The sequence below is a fragment of the Pantherophis guttatus genome, chromosome 1 (genome assembly GCF_059756535.1).
Source record: "Pantherophis guttatus breed Tessera chromosome 1, ASM5975653v1, whole genome shotgun sequence".
NCBI lineage: Eukaryota > Metazoa > Chordata > Lepidosauria > Squamata > Colubridae > Pantherophis > Pantherophis guttatus.
The window spans coordinates 49,221,486-49,229,006 of record NC_142063.1 but is presented as its reverse complement, the minus strand read 5'-3'; the positions used below and the strand labels follow the sequence as shown (position 1 = coordinate 49,229,006).

The 7,521-nt window shown below is 48.7% G+C and overlaps 1 protein-coding gene across 3 annotated transcripts in view; it reads left to right on the top strand.

Annotated features, from left to right (window-relative positions):
- Positions 1-1,217: 1,217 nt before the first annotated feature.
- FLRT2 (fibronectin leucine rich transmembrane protein 2) overlaps positions 1,218-7,521 on the top strand; it is a 93,934-nt gene continuing 87,630 nt past the window's right edge. The window contains exon 1 of one of the 3 annotated variants that reach the window (XM_034418271.3): positions 1,218-1,994. The gene's annotated coding sequence lies outside the window, so the exon portion shown is untranslated. Of the gene's footprint in view, positions 1,995-2,063; positions 6,385-7,521 lie in introns of those variants that run through there. The other 2 variants (XM_034418270.3, XM_087873213.1) reach the window with 2 other exon arrangements.

Here is a 7,521-nt window from a genome sequence, read left to right as displayed (position 1 = left end):
CAGTCCCGTCGTCGTTTCCACGGTCTTGCTAGAAGAGGTTCAACTCGGATTTAAAAAAAAAAAAAAAAAACCCTCGAGGGCAAAGGGACGATTCCCTCCCGCCCTTCCACAAGGGAAGCTCAGTGAGGGTCCTTCCCATCGCCTGGATCGTCTGCGCTCCCCGCGCCCTCCTTTCCGCCTCCCAAAGCCCCCTTATTGCAAACAGCCTCTTCCTTGCGTCCCGAAGAAACCGCGTTCTTCGCCAAATTGCCTCTCCCGTTTTGTTCTGTTTTTCCAAAGACGAATTTATCTTGAGGAATTCGAAGCTTCCACACCAGCAAATGTACGCACAAGACGAGCGCGCGCGCGGTTACAAACACCTCCCCCCCCCCCAACGTAGCCGAGAGGCAAAGCCACCTTCTTGCCTTCGGTTCGAATTAGGCTGGGAAGAGAGACATCGAAAGGAACAAGATGAGTGCCGCAGGGTTTATTACAGCTTGGAAATTCCTCCTGTCTCTGAATTCAGTTGCGACTGAAATGGAGAAAGCTTTTTCCAGTCTCTCCTTGACGTCCAGGCTGGCCAATGAAGTGTATTGTAATTTGGAGCATTGTGATGTAAATGCATTTCTCCCCCCCCCCCCCCACACACACACCTCCTAAACTACTGGCACGTCAAAGCTAACGTGGCCGTACAGTATGTGCAGAGACTGACCAGAAATGGGGTGGAGGGGGGGGGTGAGGCAGGATGCAAGAAGCTTAACAATTATGGTTTGGAACTGGATTAAGCAAGAAAACAATAGTTGCTCTATAAATGGAGGGATAGATATGAGGCTGTAGGAAATGTGAAGTAGGAACGAGATAAGGCCACCAAAGGGGGTTCCAAGGTGTACTCGACCCGACGATCCATTCTTAATTCGCATCCCATCTCCGAACAGCGAAGCAGATCGAGGAGATTCAAGTAAAACTTTGTTTCCTCTTAGGTCTATTAGAAGAGAGAAAGGGAGACCTTTGAGCTAAAACGCCTTCGCAAAACTCTTTTGGCGCGCGCTGCAATGATTTTTGGGGGGGAGTAAACTAGTCCCGGAAAATGATCGGAACTATTTTCTTTCACCGGGTGCCCAACCGCCCGCGTGAAAAATAGTGGGGCGAAAAATTGAGCAGGTGGGAAGGTTCATTAAATCGTGATGTCACTCGATCTCCCCCCTCCTCCCCTCCCGAGTTAAGACACAGTTTGGCTCTTGCCGTTCATTCCTTCCTTCCTTCCTTTCGAAGAAGGGACGGCTAATCCGCAAAGCAATTCTGCCCGGGGTGGGGCTTTACTTCCCTCCTCCCCACGCCTCCCCCCCCCTCTTAGCGTGTTGCGTGCGTGTGTGTGCCGCTTCCTCGAGCAAGCCTGCCTGTCTCCAGACACGGTGGGGCCAGTCATAACAAAACCCCGTCCCCCGGCAGGAGGAACGTTGGAAAACGGCTCCGCTCTTCCTTTAGCGTCGCGCCCGCAAAGGGTTAAGCGGCCGGTTGCTGCCTCCCGCTCTTTGCTAGACGGCGGAGTTTCGAGGAAGGCGCTGCGCGTTCGAGGCAGGCGACGCGGCGTGTGGCTGCTGCTGCTGTGGCAGCTACTCTCGCTTTCCGGCTCGTTTGGGAAAGACGTTCAACTGCGTTTTGCTTTAGGCCCCCGACCTCGATCCTCTCCGGAGAAATCTGCTGTTAGGGGGGTGAGGACGAGGGAGCAGAAGATTTCAAAGCGTAACCGGCCGGACTTGGCGTCGCGGGGCGCTGCGATTGAACGCCCGGGTGAGCATCTCCGGGGAATCGTCTTCTCACGCTCGCTCGGAGCGGTGTGTGATTATGAGGACGAGCTTGGCTCTTGCCAGCTATGGAACCAAGCCAGACCTTGGCGGTGATCCTTAAACCAGTACAATGCCGGGACTGAGCTGCTTCGCTCTCCACCTTCCTGACCCAGTGGGGTTTGGGTGAGATCCAACTGCAGACCAGCCGCGCGACCGTCTTCTCCACAGGTAAAACGGCCTCCTTAAAAAAAAAAAAAAAAAGTCTCTCCCTTGCAGGGCTTCCTTTTCGCCCAACCGCTAAAAGAAAGAACGAGCGAGCGATCCAGAAATGGATAAGCCAAGAACTTAATGGAACGCGTTTCGCCAAAGTTTAAAGTTGCGGTTGGAGGAAAGACCGCGGGAAGGAGATTAGGTTCTCGAGAGCGCCTAGCAAAATCGAGGACTAGTCCACCCAGTAATAGGAGCGGGATGATGGTGCTGTGATGTTCTTGAAACCACTCACTCCCCGGTTTTTTTTTTTTTACGTCACTGCCAATTTGATTTTCAGCATGGCAGGTTCAGTTCGGTAGGGGCAGTTCGGCACATTGAAAACACGCCACACGCCGGCATGGAGAGGATCGGTTTTCTCACTCAAAAATTCTTGTTTTCTTCCCTCCAAAAGATCCACGACAAGTGGATCCTGGCGTGTGTCGCTAGCTGAACTGTGTTTTCTATTCCTAAACGGCCGCGCTTTTAGCGAAGGAAGGGAAAGGGGTGTATCTGTTATACGCTTGTTGGTTGCGCCGCTGAAACCTGGCTGTACCCAGTCGCGGAGCAGCTTGGGTGAGTTTAAAAGGATTTTTGCAGGCAAGCAAAAAGCATTGACTCAGAGAGAGGAGGACTACTGGTGGGAGGGGGGGATGTCTCCCTCCCTCTTTCTCCCCCTCCCTTATCCCATGTGTAAAGAAACAAAGACATTACAAACAAGGGGGAAGAATCAATCAATTGGAAAACAAGAGTGCTTCAATCCTTATGGGACCCTTTTACCTAATTAGCTCCTTTTTATCATTCCAATACCCTGCTGAAGAAAATAAACCCCTTTATTTTCCCCCATCAGTCACTCTTGTGTCTCGCGAATTATCTTTTTTTCCCCTCCGCAAAAGAGAGGTGCCGTGCTCCAGGGCGGCGATTAACCCCTTCCAGCCCTCCAGTCTTTCACGTTTCCGAGGTCCTGCGAACTAACAGACCGCAATTCGAGCCTCGATTCGGTGGCAGCTCTCAACGAGCAAGCTCGTATTGTAGAACGGAGTCGGGGCGGCTCCATTCGCTAAACTCCAGGCTCTCCCAGTGACAGAGCTGGGTGTAGCAGCTCGCCGAACCTCCCTCTCCCTCTCCCGGGCTCGGCAGCGCACCAGCTATTTCGTATTTCCAAGAGGTGGGTCGGACCCTCGAGGGGGGCGGGGATTCCTCTAAACTGGTGAAGGCAACAGAACCTCTCTGGCACTCCGAGAACTACTTGTTGGGGCAGGCGGCCAGTATTAGTGATCGTGTCTGGCCCCAGAAGCTGTTCCAAGCCTGGCTGTGGGATTTTTTTTAATGTAGGTGTTATAGTATTAGAAAGCCTTTCCCAGTCTAGTGCAGGTCAGAGGCTTGAACTGCTAGTCCATATAAGTCCTGAAGCAAATTGGGTCTATAGCAAGCTCCCTGCTTAGGCCCACAAAATACTAGCTACTCCTGGCCCACATGGTGATCACATTTTATTAGCCTAGAGTGAAGATACTGTCATTGTAACTGCCTGGCTAACTCTGCAAATGGCCATCGGTGAGTTGGCCAGCCATCTTCTCTTAGCCTCTATCTCTACATTTTTTCTTAGGCCACATTACTAACAGACTGAAAGTATCCTCTGACTTAGTTTGCTGTGTTGACCTGGGTGATGGGGGAGGCACTGAGAAGAATGGTGTGAACACCTACAAGAAGGAGAAAGACAAGTGAAAATATTGCCAACCATCTTTTAGTCCCAGTGTAAGTCTTCTGTTTAGACAGCATTGGCCATTTCCTCACTAATGATATATGGTGTCATTCAACCATTGCTGCACTGATCTAAGAATAATGAATACACAGTTATACAGCCACAATGATGTTACAATGATGATATAAATCAGCAGGGAAGAAATGGCTTGTCACAATAAAGATGTTTGACTGGTCTAGGCCTGCTGCAGTGCTGTCTCTTGGTTTGAGTTGCTTGCATCCTCTCCTTAAAGTAAGTTCTAGTATACTTAACAGAATTCTCTTCCATGGAATTCTTATGTTAGCTAACACCTAATATTTGAATATTTGAGAATTGCTGTAGGGTTGATTCTGTGATAGACATTTCCACTTGTTCTGATTGTTAGTTTGACATTGCAATTGCCAAATTATGGGAAAAAATGCACATAATATATCCCAAGCTTCCGTAGGTCCACCACATTAGAAGGCTAAATGATAGAGGTGAAGAGAAAAGGAATAGAAAAAATAGTGTGGGCCTTCCAATGCTTAAATAAAATTTCTCCAAAAGTTCAGACACATGACATCGATCAGTTCCCCCCCCTTTGATTTTCCACTACCCCTGGCACTAAAAATAATGTAAAGCATGCAATCTGGATAACATATATTTTAAACAGCAAGATCTAGCAGGTACACCTCTCTTCTGCCTGCATTAGCACTATAGCTTTAAAATTGTGAGAATGTATTCATTTTTCTATTTAGAGAGTAGTTGTTGATTGAAAACCTGTCTCTCCTCCTCTTCCTCCCCCACTGGTTTACAGGTTTACTCAAAACAGTATCATTTAGGATATGATACTATCATAGGATATTTTTTTTGCTATTGTTAGGCTCAAGAGTGACATGTAGAGATAATATATATTTGGTTTCCTGGAGATAACACAAAAGAGATTTCTGTCCCTCTAAGGACCTATCAGTCTATTCCCTGATTTCATTTTGCTAAATAAATTCAGAGAAGTGGAGAGGAGAGAACCATAGGCTCCTCAGAGTACAAATTCCCTTTGGTCGTGATTCTTTTCCCCAATTTCTCTACCGTAATTACTCTAATGTGGTTTTACCCTACTGGCTGCAAATCCCCTCTTTCAAAGTATAGTCTTAAAGAAGTGAAGTTTCAATTCCTTCCTGGTCTATCAAAATTATGGTAAAATTAACTGGTAGTGACTTGCATTTCGGGAGGTGAGGTGATTTTAAAACGTTAACAACACCAAGAAACTTCTAGGTTCTCTTCAGCCAAGATTTTCTGTGCAGGTGGAAGGCCCTTTCTTTCGCCAAGGAATCTCGGTTGGGTCAATTAAAGCCCTTACCATAGGCAAGCGCGCACTCGACGGCGCTCCCGTCCGCAAATAAGGGGCAAAGCCGAGAAGTTAAAAGGCAAAAAAGCTCTGAGATACTACTCAATGCTGCCTCCCGTATTCTATCTGAAAAATGAGCCTACCACAAAATAAAAATGAATAAAATGGGCGGAGAGAAACTAATCCGGCCAGAAACGCCTCTATGGAATGAAGGAGGTTGTTTTTTTTTTTTTTTTTTTTGGCGAAGGGTGGGTTATAGGTACTTTTGTTCATTCTTCTTCTTTTTTTTTTTAAAGGATCTTAAACCTCTTGGAAAGCTTTCAGGTTACGGCCCTGCCTTCCGACATGCATTCTTTACACTAGAAACGTGGGAGGGACTCCAGGAGAGCGAGAGGCGGAGAGCGCGAGATGGCTATCAGCTGAATTCATTACTGTAAACATCTCCCCGGGGTATCAAGCGAGAAAAAGGGGGAGGGCGCAGCTTCCATTAGCTGGGAATAGTCGGATCCGGGACCTCATTACGCCGAAGATCAACCTGCGAAGGAGCCGCTCTCCCAGGGCGGGCTCCGAGACTTTTGCGAAAAAGAGGGGGGAGGGTTTCCTCAGACACGCTTCCCGCGCCACACGCCTTTGCAAAGTGCCCGGCGCTTCTCGTGATTTGCTCAGGGTCTCCGCTTACTTGGGTGATCCGATCTCCGAAGACCCGGAGAAAAAAAAGCTCCGCGGCAGCCTCGCGCCTCCTCTCGGCGTCTCTTTTCCTTTTGCCTGGACTTTGTTGGGGTGGGGGTGAAGGGGAGATTCGACGCCTCTTTCGCGCGCGCCCCGCTGCTTCCCCCCCCTTCCCTCTTCCCCCCCCCACCTCCCCTCGCAACCGGGAGGTGGGAAAAGAGGCGTGTGCGCGCGCGTGTGCTTGCGCCTGCCCGGGCATTCTTGGGGATGCTGGAGTCCCAGGCTTCGCGTTGGAGGAGAAAGGGGGAGGATGTGGTCGCTGCCTCGTAAGAGAGCGAGGCGAAGAAAAGGAAAGGAAGCGCTCCGCAGAGCCGGAGCTGGCCGCAGCGGCACCGGAGGCAAGCGCCACCAGCCCTCGGGGGAGAACAAGAAGAAGAGGAGGAGGAGGAGGAGATTAGGGCGCCGAGGTCGGGATCCTGCCTGTTTTTCTAAGCTGCAGTCGATCCTCCTGCACAAGGTAGCCCGAAAGAAACCCGCGGCTGCTGCCAAAGTTTGCTCTGTGCTGCTCGGCCACAAGCGCCCGGGGGATTATATAAGCATCGGAATCGGAGGTGGACTCTTAAACCCAGACCTGCCAGGTAGAGTTGAGTGTCTCTTCTGTCTTCTCCTTTCAGCGATTTCTCCTTCACTTCAGGCAGGTTGATTCTTTCGCCAGACTATTTACAACAGAGCGCCCCCCCCCCATCCTCCCAGCCCCCTAGTGAACGAATGGCTGGTGGGCACAAGATTACCGCTTCGTTTCATCAGAAAAGACGTTTTTGCGTGTGTGAAAGAGTGACCTTACACGTAGGCAGAACCAGTTGTCTGACAACTGGAAGAACTGGCGGCCATTCGAAGCTAGACTAATTCCCTGTTTTTCTTAACCAGAATGTGAGAACCCAGGTGGATGTAGGTAGAAGCATGCTTGCTAAATTCTCCCCCCCCTTTTTTTTTTATTTCCCTGGGCCATTTACCACCCCACAACTTGTGATACTAGGCTCCAAGGCTGTGCATCTTGAATGGCTGGGAATATTTCCCAGAATGATGATGGTGGGTGGTGGGTGGGAGAGAGGGAGAAGTTGCAAGGAAGGAACAAATGGAATAGTTTCAAGCCCTAAGAAGAGATCTAGGCTTCAAAACTGACAGGCTTTATGAGATTCCAATGAAAAGGGATGCAGGAACGATTTGTAAATCGCCTTGGTATTCTTCAGATTCTCATTAATAAAGACAGTATTGGGGGCTTGGAGGAGGGAGGAGGAGGCAAAAATGGCATTTCAGGTCTATCAAATGCACAGCAGAATAATTCCATGTACATGGTCAGAGCTGATCACTTTGATCAAGCTAAGAGGCAAAAGGGACATTTGAAGGAAACAGCTGGAAAAAAAAAAGCTCTGCAGAATGTGAAAGCTATACATTAAATAAAATGCCAGCTGAAAACTAAGGGAGAAGCTATCAACTTTCTTCTTTGGAATAGAGAATCAGTCAACAGGAGCTTTTAATTAATTTTAATGGAGGAAATGTGTTTTAAGGCTCACAATAAGCTAATGAACTCCAAAGCACAAATCCATGCAAAATCCTTTGCTTGCATATAGAAAGTGCTGATTAGATTTCTGTAGTGGCTGATTCTCCCCACCCCTTACTCACACAACGCACACTTTTTTAATGGTTATTTTGCTTTGGTTTGGGTTAGAAAGGGGGCATTTTAATGTATGGAAAAAACATCTGTTGGGTTTTTC